We start from the raw sequence: 13982 nt of genomic DNA, 5'->3' as shown, positions 1-13982 counted from the left end.
ATTTCATTCAGGCCAAGTGTTTTGTGTTGTTTGTTTATCTAAGATATGTTTTTGGATGCTGAGCAGGGGAAAAAGAAAAAAAAGCCATAACTGATGGATGATAATTATGTTCATTTCAGATCTCCTTTTGGCAGCTGGATGAGAAGGGAATGCCATCGCAAAGGAAAGATTGCTGAGATGAGGTTCAAGTTGTATTCAAAGGGAACACGAGTGCATTACACGTATCACCCCCATGACAGGTCAGTACCTTTTCCCTGGAGTCACTGTCAGAGTCCTGTGAGTAGCAGCCATGATAACTCAGTCAGACCCCGCATATGGATTTAAAGAGGATAAAAATGCCACAGTTGAAATTCACTTGTATCAGAAAGGAATTACACAGTTGTAAGGCTTTAAACGATTTAAAAAATGGTACTAGATCAAATGTTTTATAGTAAGGAAATGGTTGATGAAAAGAAGTTTCAGGAAGTGCTTTGTAATGAGGCTGATTGAGTCAGCTTTGAAGTTTCTGCTTTTTTGGATGGCCTTTGGGTTTTTGTATTAACCCAACTAGGTAGTTTGCTTGGAAAAGTCTGTGAATTCTGGCTTGTTGTTCGCAATGTGCTGAGAACACCATGACATCTCTGAAAATACGAATAATAATAATGGTAATGAACAGCAGCTTATCAAAATCTTTTATGATGGCTTAGAAATCCATGAATTCTTTTGCTCTCTAATTCACCCCTTGAAGTATCCTGTGCTTTGATTGCTGGTTTTGGTTGCCAGTAATGTGCAGCTAAGATCTGGGGCAGTTCCTAAGAAATTGAATGCAATTTGCTTTCTTTGAAAGAGTTTCAGATAGGACCAGATCTGCAGCTGGTGCAAACCTGTATCTTGGGTGGCTTCAGGAGAAGTTATTCCCTAATCTGGCGGTCAGGATTTGATTCGCCTGCTTAGAAGTTTAAGTTCTTACAGTTCCCATAACCAGAACTCAGTTTTAGGACGGCTTCCTGGTGCTTTGATCATTCCTTGAGTGAACTTCAGCGTGGTGTATGCATATTCAGCTGCTGGGAAGACCAGGTGCCAGTGTAACCCATTCATGCTTCACATTTGTGGCTTACTTTGAGACTGAAAACTTTTTAGGTGCATAGCATTTTAATAATGTAAGTGCACTAGAGCAATTCTCATTCTCTTGTACTGTACGTGCAAACTCCCTTGGTCGAAGACTGGTTCTAACATTAAACACGTGGCTGGGCTGCCTGGGTCAGTCCTGTGCTTCCCTGCGCACCTTTGGGTGAGAGGAGAGAAATAAATGGGTGCAAAAGGCGAGTCAGACTTCAGGCAGATTGGAAAGCGTCCATCTCTCCTGCTGATGGCGGGGAGAGCCGAGGGCGTAGCAGAAAGGGGATGGATTCAGGGCACTGCTGTGCAGGCTTTTAAATGTGCTGCAGCAGAGAAAGATGCCAGATCTCTGTATGGGGTGTCCTGGTTTGGGAGCTGGAATGGGGATGGGATACAGAACCAGATGTATATTGGGTGGCAGGGACATTACTTCATTTTCTTTTCCTCTTAAGCTTATCTGAGGGGAGGAAACCGTAGACGTTATCTTTTTCTGAGTGGAAAAACTGATTTCAAGTACATATGTTTGAAGCTAGCAGCAGCGTGAGCCAGGTTAACTTGACTGAATAGGCATATGAGGCCACAAAATCTGACTGAGCCTAATTAGAAACCAGGATGCCTCCCAGCACTTAAAGGCTTCTTTTAAGATTATGATGAGCTGACAAAACACATTAGTGAGAGGTGGAATTGGTATGAGCCATGTTTGGCATTTTACTACTCAGTGGCAGCAACAAGAGGCCCTGTATACCGACCAGAACCACACGTGCACAAGCCCGGGTTAATTCACCCAACCTACTCTTTGGTGTTTAACACCAGTGCCTAAGTTAGTTGCACAAAGCCGTCAGAGTCGATGGGGCGGGCTGAATCATTTTTGGAGATGCTGCTGATCTGCTGGGGAGCCCAAGACGACTATGCTCTTAACAAGGGGTCTCAGTTAATTGCCTGCACCGTGTTAGGATAAATGCAAGCCAAGATGTGGTGTCCGCTCATCACCGTGAGACAACGCGTGGCCTGCGTAAATTGAAAAGGAGAATACCAGGTTCCCATGAAATGATTCGCAGAGAAGAGGCGTTGCAATCTGCCAGCTGTTGAATGCTGCTGGGTAGTTTGCACGCAGGGGTGAGGAATTAAAGAGCTGAGGAAGGGCGCAGTAGTAGTTTTCTACATTTCTTTCCAAGGATTTATTTTGCTTTGAGGCAGCGCTCTCATTACCACTAGGCTGGATTCCTCTGCTATCCATCTCGCACATCGCATTAATGCAGGCAGCGCACTGCCTCTGTTTGTGGGATCAAGCCATCAGCACTGGAGCGGGGCCGTAAAACTGTTGTGCCTGAGCACAGCCAGGCTGCCAGCGAGAATCAGGGCTGATTTATGCTGGCTGACGGTGGGACCCATCGCCTACTACTGCAGTGCTCTCCGTTCGATGCCAGCAGGTGCTTTGCCTATCTGGGCACTGCCAAGCTTCCTCCCGCTGTTCTCCTGAGTTCCAGTATTTCATCTTTGCTCGTGCTTCTGTTTTTAATCCCTCTGCCTCATTCCCAGCTCTTGGTGTCTGTTCAGGGACTCAATCTCGTTTGCCGTTGTCCTGGTGCCAGAATTTTAAGTCCGAGGCGATGGAGCAGCCTCTGCGTGGGGAGGACTCATGCTCGCTGGCTCCACCGTCTGGACCTGGCCCCGAGCACAGAGCTCAGCAACCCCTAACAGGTCCCCTTGCTTTCTCTCCAAGAACATGATTAGAGGTTTGAAACTGAGCAGACAGCTGGTATACTCTCCCAGGGCAGCCTCTGTGTCTGGGCCTCCATTGTTTTTGTCCAAATCATATCTGATTCCTTTCCAAAAGCGTTTCAGTCCGTAAAACCAGACCAGGTGCCTTTGGTTGTGCTCATTCCTGAAATACCAACTATGAACAAAAGCATTTTGGATTGGTCTTAAATTGTGTACGAAATTCATTTCAAACTAGGATTTCTCCCCCCCCCCCCCCCAGTTAAAGCATTTGAATCTTCCCTTATGCTTTCCAGATAGAAAGCTGACCTTGTTCAAATCAATCCTTGGTCTTATACCTGATTTACTGCATTCTCTTCTACTAGATCTTCAAAATCGCTTCATGCCACGCTGCAGTCTCTGAAACCTGACCTCTATGTATGTTCTTTGCACCTCGACCTCTCGGGTTTTTTACAGAGAGTAAAACTACCAGCAAGTCAGCTGACAGGTTTTGCTGCAATGTGCTTTCCCATTCTGCTCGGTAATTTGCCAGAACAGCGGAAAAAGCAAAAGAAACCTTACCAGCCAAAACTGGTGGAAGTGTTTAAAAGCTCGGGTGGCCTCTGAGCCTTGGTTTAGTTCAGCATCCCTGTTAACTGCCAAGCTAAGTGTTTTGTCCTCCAGACTGTCCTTCGTCTAAACAGCATGAGCAGTACCACTGGCACCAGGACTACGGAAGGGCTCCCGATGCTGCCAAGAAGATGGGTCCTAGTTATGGAGCAGAGATCTGCCAACCTTCTGTGCCGGGGAGTTTGCAAACTTCCACAACGCATCTGTTTTATTTCAGATCATGGATTGCACTGAATAGTCCTTTTGTGTGCTCTGTCTCCCACTACTAAAACTGGCTCTGAAGAAGCCAGAGATAAATATGACAGCTACTGTTATAGAGTATCCCCTGGATACTACGGCCTGACCTGCACCCACTGTCTATCTTAACATTGTCAGAAATAATGTTTATATTGCTGTGTCAACTTCATTTCTTATCGTGAAACCAGAGATGGGCCAAATGAATGTGGAAAGCTTTTCTGTACCTCCGCATTCGGGGTCATTTGGAGGTCCGCGGATGGGACAAGGCACTTTGCCACTGAACTGTTTACCCCGACGAACGCCATGATGTTCTGCGTATCATTCGAGGGGAAGACAACGCTGCTCGAAACGACCGGAGAGCATTGCCGAGGGTAGCCTGAACGGCATGACTGCAGATTGGCAAGTCTGCCTACCCGCAGTATGTGTCCTTACAGCAGGTTTTGCAGAGGTGGGCTCTGTCCACATTTCCCATGGGACGTTACCTTCCAAGCTGCCACAGATTCTCTGTGTGGGTTCAGACAGCTACAGCAACGCTAACGACAGGTTTGTGTCCCATTCGTGTGCATCGTTAAACGGGCTTCACTTTGCATTGTGGAAATGCTTGCACGTCAGTGGCAGGGGAGATGATTTTGTGTATAAAACACTGGATAAAGGCGTGTTTGCGAATGACTGTATCAACAGCAAGGGAATATGGGTGTTCCCGTACCTGGCATAGTGTTTGTCATTATCTGCCTGGGAGTGCTAGGTCCCAGTAAAGTAAAGGTGTAAAGAGGAGGGCCATTTCATCGCACCTCTGAGCAGCAGGTCTTTGATGCCCGAATCAGGGTTTCCGTCGGTCGATCATCTCCAAAGAGTGGATACTGTGGAAAATTTGACCCGTTCCGTTGGTATTTAAGCATGGGCACCAGAAGGAAGTGCTTATGCCTCGAGTACTTGCAGTTCAGTTGCTGGAGTGTCACCAGTTCAAGGCATCGCCCAGTCAGAGCCACTGCGAGCCCAGCTCTGCCTGTGCTGTCTCTGGACAGTGTTTGACTAGACTGCTTTTATCTCTCTAGTCTGTCTGTGGGAGTCGAATCTTTGTACAGAGACCGCATTGCTTGGCATCTAATCTGCACAAGTTGACTCAGTCAGCCTCAGAAGGCAAGGGGGGGAGGGAGATAAGTAGGAGGAAGAAAGGTGGGAGTGGAAAATAACATATTTGAGGGGACAGCAGGAAGCCTAGGCTCATTCGCATCTTGGGAATTGCTCAGGACATGACCAAGTGAGTGTTTCCTGATCCCCTCTATTTTTTTTTTTTTTTTTTTTTTTTTTTGTGTGTGTTCCCTCATGGGCCAGGAAGAAAGGATGCCTAGTAGGGCATGACTGGGGGAATCCCAACATGGGTGATGCCCTCAGCAAATGTCACTAGAAAGCCAAGTGTCCCAGGTGGGTGGTAACCTGGACCCGCCAAGATAGCTCAGTTGCAAAGATTTTCTTTATATTCTTTTCTGTGGTACCTGGATTTCTGTTGAATGTAACCCATTCAGTCCAGTCCTTGCTCATGTCTTGAGACTTCTCTGCATGGAGGATATTTTAATATACGTCTGCTTGTTATTGTTTGCTTTTTGTGTGGGGAGATGAATCAAAATGGAGACTGAATGAGGTTCCTTGGTGAGGGAAAGAAAGTAAGAAAGATTTCTAAAAGATAAAAATGTTACAGGTTTTGGCTAAAAGGGATGGGGGTCGATTCAACCTGCAGGTTATTTGAGAAGAGAGGCCGTTGCGGAGGTGGAGCTGCAAAGCAGGACAGGAAGGAGAGGTGTACAGCTGTGTGGCTTTTCAAGTGCTCCGGGACACTCCAACACAAAAGTTGCCGTGTGGATGTCAGATACCGTTATCTAGTATTATTAAAGTTGGGGATCTGCTCATACTTTTAAAGATCAATAATCCCACATTCTCGAAACAGGCAGAGCTGGGATCACAGGATGCTCATTGCGTGTTCCATGTACTTCAGGGATTGATTATGTCTTTTCTTTGTCTGCCCTAATTAAATCAATAAACGGCCTTCGTAGTCACCTGTGTAGCAGGTGACAAGTTGAGCTGCTTGAGGTCACTGAAGAGGGCATCCCAGCAGCCTTTGAAAAAGAAAAGGATTTTGATCCAGAATAGTCATGATGTCCTAGTTTCCTAGTCCCTCGGGCCAGCTTGTTCCTAGAACAGGGCTCTGAAAGCAAATAGAAAAGAACAGAAGCGAATTGTCTCCTCTCAGGGATGATCTAAGAAATCTGGTATTTCTGTTGTCTCAAATCTCTCACTGTTTACTCCAGCTGTCACCTGTTTTGTTTCTTCTATGCTTCTCTTAGTAATGCTGTGATGATGAGGTGAGCAGATTATGTGTCGAGGTTGCACTACGGTTTAGTTTCTGGTTGTTCTGTAGCAACTCCTGGGTGCACAGGCAATGATGGGAACCGTATTGCGTAGGTTGCTGTGTAAACCCAGCGCTTGTTTATCAAGGTGAGATCACTTTAAGTGGAAGTGGGTGGAAAGAAATTTTGATTCAGATTCCTCTGGGTCCTGTGGTGGTTTGAAATCCAGATCAACTCCAAACGGATCCGAATTTTACATGCAATACATGTTTCAAATCAATTCAGCCCGAGTCTAAGACTGACACAGCCTCATTCTCGGCGATGAAAACAAATGCAAATCCGTGCGCTGCGCTTTGTTCTGCTGGATTAGCCCCTTTTTTCCCCAGATTGATGCAAGGGCATTTGCAGGTGTTTTCTCCGTGGTAGTTGCTGTTTGACGTTGGGTCCTGGCATACGGATGTTTGGAAGAGTGGCCGCTGTGACTAGCAGAGCTGGGCTCTGGTAAAGCCGCTGCCGTTTGCAGGTTTTTTGCCAGTGGATAAGGATGTGTGTGCGGAACCCTGATCCTTTGGAGCACATGTCCTTCCTTCCCTGGGACTGTCCGAGATGGTTCATCATTCCCAGAACTTCGTGCCTTGTTCTAGCGCTTGAGGATTATCAATGTAAAATAAAGCAGCGCTACTAGGATGGGATTTTTTTTTTTTTTTTGCTCAGGGGTATAAAAATGGTATCTTTTAACCTGTCAGTATGCATTTACAGCACATCTGAGGTTTGAAAGAGGCTGTCCAAAAAGAAACCCAAGAGCAATAGGAGTGTGTTAGTAGAGCCAGTAGGCATTGAATAGTCTCTGTGGTGGTAGAAAAGCCTTAGGCTTCAACTGATTGCTAATTATGTGGCGCTATTCCTTTTTAAGAAAATACCATGCAAGGTTTGTGAAGGAGGTAAAGTGTGTTAATCTGTGGAGAGTTACCAGGTTTTGGGTTGGTGGTTTTTTCTTTTCTTTTTTTTTTTTCCCCCCTTCCTTTTTTTCCCATGCCTCAATTTGGTATTAGAGACCAGGCTCTGGTTTTAAAATGAAGCTGCATTCCCAAGTTCTGCCATCCATTTCTTAGAGCCACTGTGTAAAGGGCACAAGTTATTCCACCTTAAAAAGAAAAGAAAAAAAAAGAAAAAGGGAAAAAAAGCAAAACCCACGCTGTGCAGAGAGGGAGAGAGTTACAGAAAGTGGGCCCCCTGCTTTTTTCAGAGGGGGAATGTAAGCAGATCCTTGCTGAAACTGCTTCACTCAGCAGTTTTCAGCTTGTTTTAATTGGCCTGGCCTGAAAGAATTCTGAATGCTGTACCTGTGCCAATGAAAATGCAAATGTTTCCCCGAGACGAGGCACTCGGAGTGCCTGTGCCCCAGCTCTGATAGCAGCAGCAGGGCATGGGGACATGTATGTGATGGGAAATGGGGAGGCCTCGATCTAACTCAGCTCAGAAAACAAAGGGCTTTGGAAAACGAAGCACAAATAAGGCAGACCAGGGCAAAATGTAGGGTACCTACTGGAAACCCCTGCAAAACCAGGTGCTTTTCTGTAGTGAAGTCCATTACCCTTTCACCTGGCACTGAACTATTGGATCCTTTACTAATTCACGGGGGAACTGGATAGCTTGCTCCTTCTGGTTTTGTTCATTTGTTTAATTGTTATTTACTGTAGAAGGTTTCCTCTCAGAAGGAAGGCTGTTCCTTCAAGCGCAGAGGTGCTGTCATCGAGCACGTCCTCGCAGCCCGTGGGTACGATGGTCTCAGGTACCACAGCGCGTCACTGGAGACTCTCGCTGCGGGAGAACTGAGGTTACGGGCTGCTCCCAGGCTCTCCTACCTGCAGGAAGGAGTAGGGCAGGCGGGCAGGTACCAGTGCTGTTTCTGCACGCGGAGCCTGGTGGCAAGGCTGTTGTCGAAGCGGTGCTTGATGGACCCTGCTTTGATGGTTTGAGCTCTTCCTTGTCTGTGCTGCTGTAGCCCGAGACCCCTGGTCTCGAGGGCTGTTCCACCTCACACTGGAGACAGACGGTACGGGTGGCTCGAAGGGACGGCGTCAGAGCCAGTGAATCGGACACCGACCGTGTCTACTAAGGTGCTGGAGTTTGTTTGTAACTGAGAATTTTGATAAGGGAATCAAGTTGTTTCTCTGCACAAGTAAGATCTTCTCCCTGGCTGTCTGGTGTAGCCTAGTGCTCCTTAGTACTGAAACTTCAGCGTCGCCCCATTTGAGAATGACTATTCTTTTCTAACTCCCTACACGCTGTTATTGGTGCCGCTAGCTCGGCTGGTTACAGCATTTCCGAATTAGTTGAGTTTCACGGTCCTGCATCCAGACCTGGTGCAATGTAAACTATATTCTCTCCCAAAGCATCAGCTCAGTGCTGGAGTCAGAATTACTGGCATGACTGTCTTTAAGCTTGCCATTACCTTAAAACATGAAAAGATGATTGCTTAATTCCTTGTGTTTGTTTTCTGAGGCTTTTTTACAACAGACTGTCTTTCCAGCGTGGAAAAAACCCAAACCAAATGGTTTCCATTTCACTTAAATTTGATAGTTACTCACACTGGGTGCATCATCACTAAGTTCTAGTGTGTGCGTACAAGCATGGGTTTGGAACCTCCCCAGGTAGTCCCATACCTGCCTTTTCCCATGTCCCATTTTTATGCTATTCATTCCCTTGAGATGCTGGCCCTACGCAGAGTTGTTCTTCATCCCAAACCCCACTTTTTTGCATGCACGTGCGTCTCCCTGAAATAGCTACGTGAATGCAAAAAAACCCCCCAAAAACCCAAACTCAAACCAAACCAACAACAGAAATCCTTTGAAACTCTTGAGTATTGATACTCCCCACACGGGCCTGGGTACCAATATTCCTCATATACTGAAATTCCTCATACGCTGGGCATCCCTCAGTGTGACCATTCTAAATGCAGGTAACTCCACAACGTACGTGTCACAAATTACAGCCACACAAAAGTATGTTCTTGGGCATCCGTAAAAGCTCATCATAAAGGACACATACTAAAGTCCTGGAATGAATGAATAAGAAAAATTGCCTGGCTCAGCTTATTTTTCTGCCTCATGTCAAATTACAGCCCGGTTGTGAATTGGGAAAAGAATTAATTTTCAATAAATGGTTGATCAATTCTTTTCTGTCTTTGTAACTCCCTATACAGTAATGAATATGCATTCTTTGCATTTTCCAGATAAATATCCAGCATCTTAGGGTATTTAAAATTAGATCTGTATACATTTACAGAGCAATGATTATTCTGAATTTCATCTGAGGCAATTAAAAAGCATCATGATGACATTTAAGGTGATATTTTTCTCCCCTATGTTAAATAATTATAAATAATAATAATGATTAAACAAATTATTCTGTTCCTCCCAGTCTGGATCAACCTTTAGGTTAATAATCTAAATCATTAAAATTCATCTGTCTCTCAAAGGATTGAGCATTTAAAAAAATTGGAGGAACCTTTCTGCATAAGGGTGATTGATAATTACCAAAGCAAAAATGTTTTGTGGGTAAAAATTGTGAAGGCTCAGCAGATTGATTGAGTTATATATTGGTCAGGTTGAGGTGATATTTTCAACAATTAAACTCAGCAGAGTTTTATCAACTGACATCCTCTTTGTAGGGTGATGCAGAGGTCAAGTCCAAGACTGCTTCTTTACAGACTGGCTCTCAGGAATTTGTGGTTGACAGCTGCAAACTCAATGTATGACCTTAGGTCACTGATGGCCATTTTTTGGGATTATTATGTAATTACAGCAGGAATTAGGTCCTTATATATATTTTTTTTTTTTATTTTTATTTTTCCTCAAACTGCCTCTTAGAATGAGATTTCTCCTGACTAAGTTCAGTCATCTAAAATCCAGCTGTCTAGACCAAGCTACTACTCAGGGGAATAACTGGTAGTGTCTATCATTTCCATCTGCTTTGGGTTGCGTTGATTTGTATCTAGCATTTCCCTCTGCTTTAGCATTGGTTGATTTACCCCCACAGGGACCTGTATCTCTCTATCTGTGATATAAAGCACCTAAGGAATTCGATGAGAATTGAAACCCAACTTCTAGATGGTTACAGCTAAAAGGTGAATATGTCTCAAGCTGTCTCTCAGTAACCATGAGCACTCTTTTCCCATGGACATTGCAAAGGTAATGTGGTAAAAACTCTGAAATACCAGTTAGCTTCTCTGTTGACAAGAGCAATCTAAGATGACTACCTGAAAGGTATATGGACTCTTTTGGACTTTACACCTCTCTGCATAATTAGAGACTTGCCTGGCCGCAAAGAGCCAAGGAAGAATGGATTTCCAATGCGGGAAGGAAAGATAAGGCTTTCCCTGTGGGGTTTATTGGATTGCGAATTGCTCCACCTATTTGCAGAGTTTCTCAGAAGTAGTCTGTGTTCATCCATCTTTCCCCCCTCCCTCTGGGCTATTAAATCTCTTCCCACTCTGCTAAAACGAAGCCTTCATGTTGTCTTAATAAATTGCTTTTCTTGTTGAACGTGACTGTGCTTTGCAGGAAAATATCCCCTTCAAAGTAATCAGGACCAACTAGATACCCTATCTACAGAGCACAGAGTGAGGAGACGCTCCTTTAACATGCGGGGGGCTATGGAGTGACATCTGATTTCACTGAACACAGGCTCCGGCTGTTGATAACACTCACCTCTCTCTTTCTCTCTTTTCTTTCTCTCTCTTTCTTTTCTTTCTTTCTCTCTTTCTCTCTTTCTCTCTCTCTCTTTCTCTCTCTCTTTCTCTCTCTCTTTCTCTCTCTTTCTCTCTTTCTCTCTTTCTCTTTTCTCTTTCTTTCTTTTCTGTCTTTCTTTCTCTTCTTTCTTTCTTTCTCTCTTTCTCTCTTTCTCTCTCTTCTTTCTCTCTTTTCTTTCTTTTCTCTCTTTCTCTCTCTCTTTCTTTTCTTTCTTTTCTTTCTTATATTCCCATCTTGTTTTGCTGCTTACACCTCCTCCCACTTCCCCCCTTCCCCTGCCACCCTATCTTCCTAGGTGTCCCTTGCTAAGTACGAACGCTGCAGTGCTGCGATTCCAGCTCAGATTTAAACCCCCCCGAGACGCCTCAGTCCAGCCCTAGCATCCAGCGGTTGCTTGCTGCAGACGGGCTGACGTTCCCTGGAGAACAGCCTTGCTCAGGAAATGTAGTTATTTCCGGTCTCGGCTGCAGCCAGGAAATGAGGAGGCAGCAGTGAAGATTTTTTTTTTTTTTTTTTTTTTAATTTGTCAGGATTTTTTCTTACTTTGTAGCAAGAAATGCTCAGGCCGGCCGGTCCTGCAGCGAGGGGTTTATCAAAACCCTCGGCCCAGGGAGGCAGTGTCGGGTTTTGGGCTTGTGTTAGACCCAGGTTCAGGTTGAAGCTTGGGATCTGAAAGCAATGAAACGGGAGCGAATGATCCAAAGATTTGAAGCCGAAATAGTAAATGTGACTTCATAAAGTGTTTCTGCTTTCTCTTGCTGATGTTCTCATTTGCTTGTTTGTTTGCCTTTAGTTTGCTTGGGTTTGTTTTGGGTTTGTTTTTTTTTTTGACGCGGAATTAAATAATTTAAAGTTTCTTCAGAATCCAGAGCGGTGCCTTCTGGGTTCTGCGCATGTAGAAATTCCCATCTGCTTCCACCGCAATGAAAAGGGTTTCAGATCCCACAGTCTACTATTGGCCCACTTCTACGTTAATTTTAAATAGCCTTTCTTAAAATTAATCTCATGAGAATTTAAAGCAGTCAAGGGTACTTTAGTTTTAATGGAAGATGTGTGGCTAATCCCCTAGATTGTTTTAAAAATCTCGTTCTTATTAGTGTGAATTTCCTGTAAATTTCTACCGCAAGTAGTGGTTAAAACACTGAAAGTAAGCATTTCCAATGAAAACGAAAAAATAATAATAGTAATAATTTAGTGAACTTGGGTGGCATTTTAGAAATGTATTATTTTTAGAGCTAAACAGAAGAAAATTCTTCCAAAGGATTTAAAATTTAGCTATTTTCAGAAGCAGGCCCATACTTTGAGATTTTCTCTGGAGGAAGCTTTTTCTCTACCTGTCCCTCTCCTCCTTCAGAAGAAAACAGATTTGGACAGAATTTACCATTTCATCAAAACACTTACTATTTAAAACAATATAATATGTATTCGGTATAGATGGATTAAAAAGATTCTATGTCAATATTAAATTTTTCTTTCATATATGAAAATATAATAGTAAAGCTAGTAAACATCAAAGCAAAATGTTATTTCTAATGAGAAAGTAAACATTTGCTCTGAGGTTTTAGAATGGATAGTTCTACAGGATTGCAAGGTTTTTCCTAGTTTTATTCCATGCAAAAAGGTCATTGCACCATTAGCCTGATTATTCCCATGGCATTTCAACCACGGTTCCCTTGCAGCTTCTGTGATTACGGATAAAACCTTAGCTACGTTCGTTAGTGCGTTGTGCTTCGTTAGTACTTCGGAGCCAGAGTCACCAACCACGGGCCAAAATCCTGCCATCACTTTGCAAAAGCAAACAAGAGCTGGCCTCTGCCCTAAGCCTGTGTATTACGAGAGCGCCTACAGCAGACGTTTCCCAACGGAGGAACGCGTTGCAGCAGCCGTACGTGCACCCCAAAGGGATGAGCGTGTTATCTCTGCAGCCCCCCGGTGCCGCAGCCACGGGCAGCCGCGGTGTTTAGGGCATAGCGATGTACGTTTGAAACTCCAGCGCAGGGGATCCAAGCTGAATTCGTGCCTTTGTGTGCCAGGGGTGGTACAGATACTTGGTATCTTTACTGCATCCCAGGGAGTTTGCTCCAAATCTGTGACTTGCTGCGATGCTTCGGCATTGCCTGCCGTGTTGTGTTTTGCTTTCCGCAGGTACGGCTGCGTGTAGGTTGGCGAAGCGGGTTGGGTGTCCTCTTGGTGCAGCTCTGATGCTCAAAGCGCAGCGAAGCCTGCGGAGTGTAGGTCTGCACAGACAAAAGGGAGGGAGAAAAGGGGGGAGTGACTTGCTTGTAGTCATCCAGAAGAAAAACATAAATCTCTTCTGACCTGCAATAGAATGCTTTTTCCCTTAGCACCCACTGCCTCACGAGCGGTGTCCCGGATCTTTACGTACGCGATAGTCCCACTGAGTTCAGTTGTGGCTAAGGAAACACAAATATTGTTACTCACATGTGGAGAGTTGCTCATGTACTAATCAGATGAAGAACGGAGATATCCATCTCATCCCTATTAACTTCATCACACAATTCATCGCTGAAGTGGATAACTGAAGGCTCAATTAGGCACTTGTGATTTTGGCTAGTGCCTGCAGAATAGTGTCCCGTTGTATAATTTTGTTTGGTTTTGGTTTTATATAGTAAAGCACAAATAACATTTACTCATGAGACAGGCTAGGGACACACTGCCAGAAATAGAGGCTCCCGACAATTATACAGGATGTTGCTGTGGTGTTATCATATGATTCATCCACTATGAGTATGAACAATTGTTAACCTCAAGACACTCTCACTTTCACGCCCTCTGACACACATACCACTGAGGACAAATATCCTCAAGATGAGTAAAACATTAGGACTGGGATTTTAACTCATAAAGGTCAGTTCATTTCAGGTTCATATGTTAAGCCTTAACTTTGCTGTCCGGTCCTTGAGCGTGGGGATTATAAGGAGGATTTTCTCTAAGCAATATGACGTGCTTGCTTAGCAAATCCTTTTTGGATGCTGATTGACCATAGTCATGGCTGTGGATAGAGCGGCCCATGGTGGAAACCACTGAAATCAATTACAAAGAGAATAATTTTGGCCCAGCTGGTCTGATACAACTGAGCTGAATGCAGGAGGGAGTTATACTGAGGAACATATCCAGTAAAGCTGGAAGAAACATGGCCAAAGGCATTCAAGCGCTTGCAAGAGTGTCGGTCTTGTGAAAAACTCCTGTGCAGGCTTTG

The 13982-nt window shown here is 44.5% G+C and overlaps 1 long non-coding RNA gene across 7 annotated transcripts in view; it reads left to right on the top strand.

The window, feature by feature from the left end:
• The window catches only part of LOC129196088 (uncharacterized), a 95977-nt gene that overhangs the window by 13855 nt on the left and 68140 nt on the right, over window positions 1-13982 (top strand). For all 7 annotated transcript variants that reach the window (XR_008574047.1, XR_008574046.1, XR_008574045.1 and 4 more), the window contains exon 4: window positions 120-239. This is a non-coding gene — a long non-coding RNA (uncharacterized LOC129196088). The remainder of the gene's footprint in view (window positions 1-119; window positions 240-13982) is intronic.

Source organism: Grus americana, chromosome 24 (assembly GCF_028858705.1).
Source record: "Grus americana isolate bGruAme1 chromosome 24, bGruAme1.mat, whole genome shotgun sequence".
In the NCBI taxonomy this organism is placed as follows: Eukaryota; Metazoa; Chordata; class Aves; order Gruiformes; family Gruidae; genus Grus; species Grus americana.
Note: the sequence above shows the minus strand (reverse complement) of the source record. Positions and strands in the feature narration are given on the sequence as shown.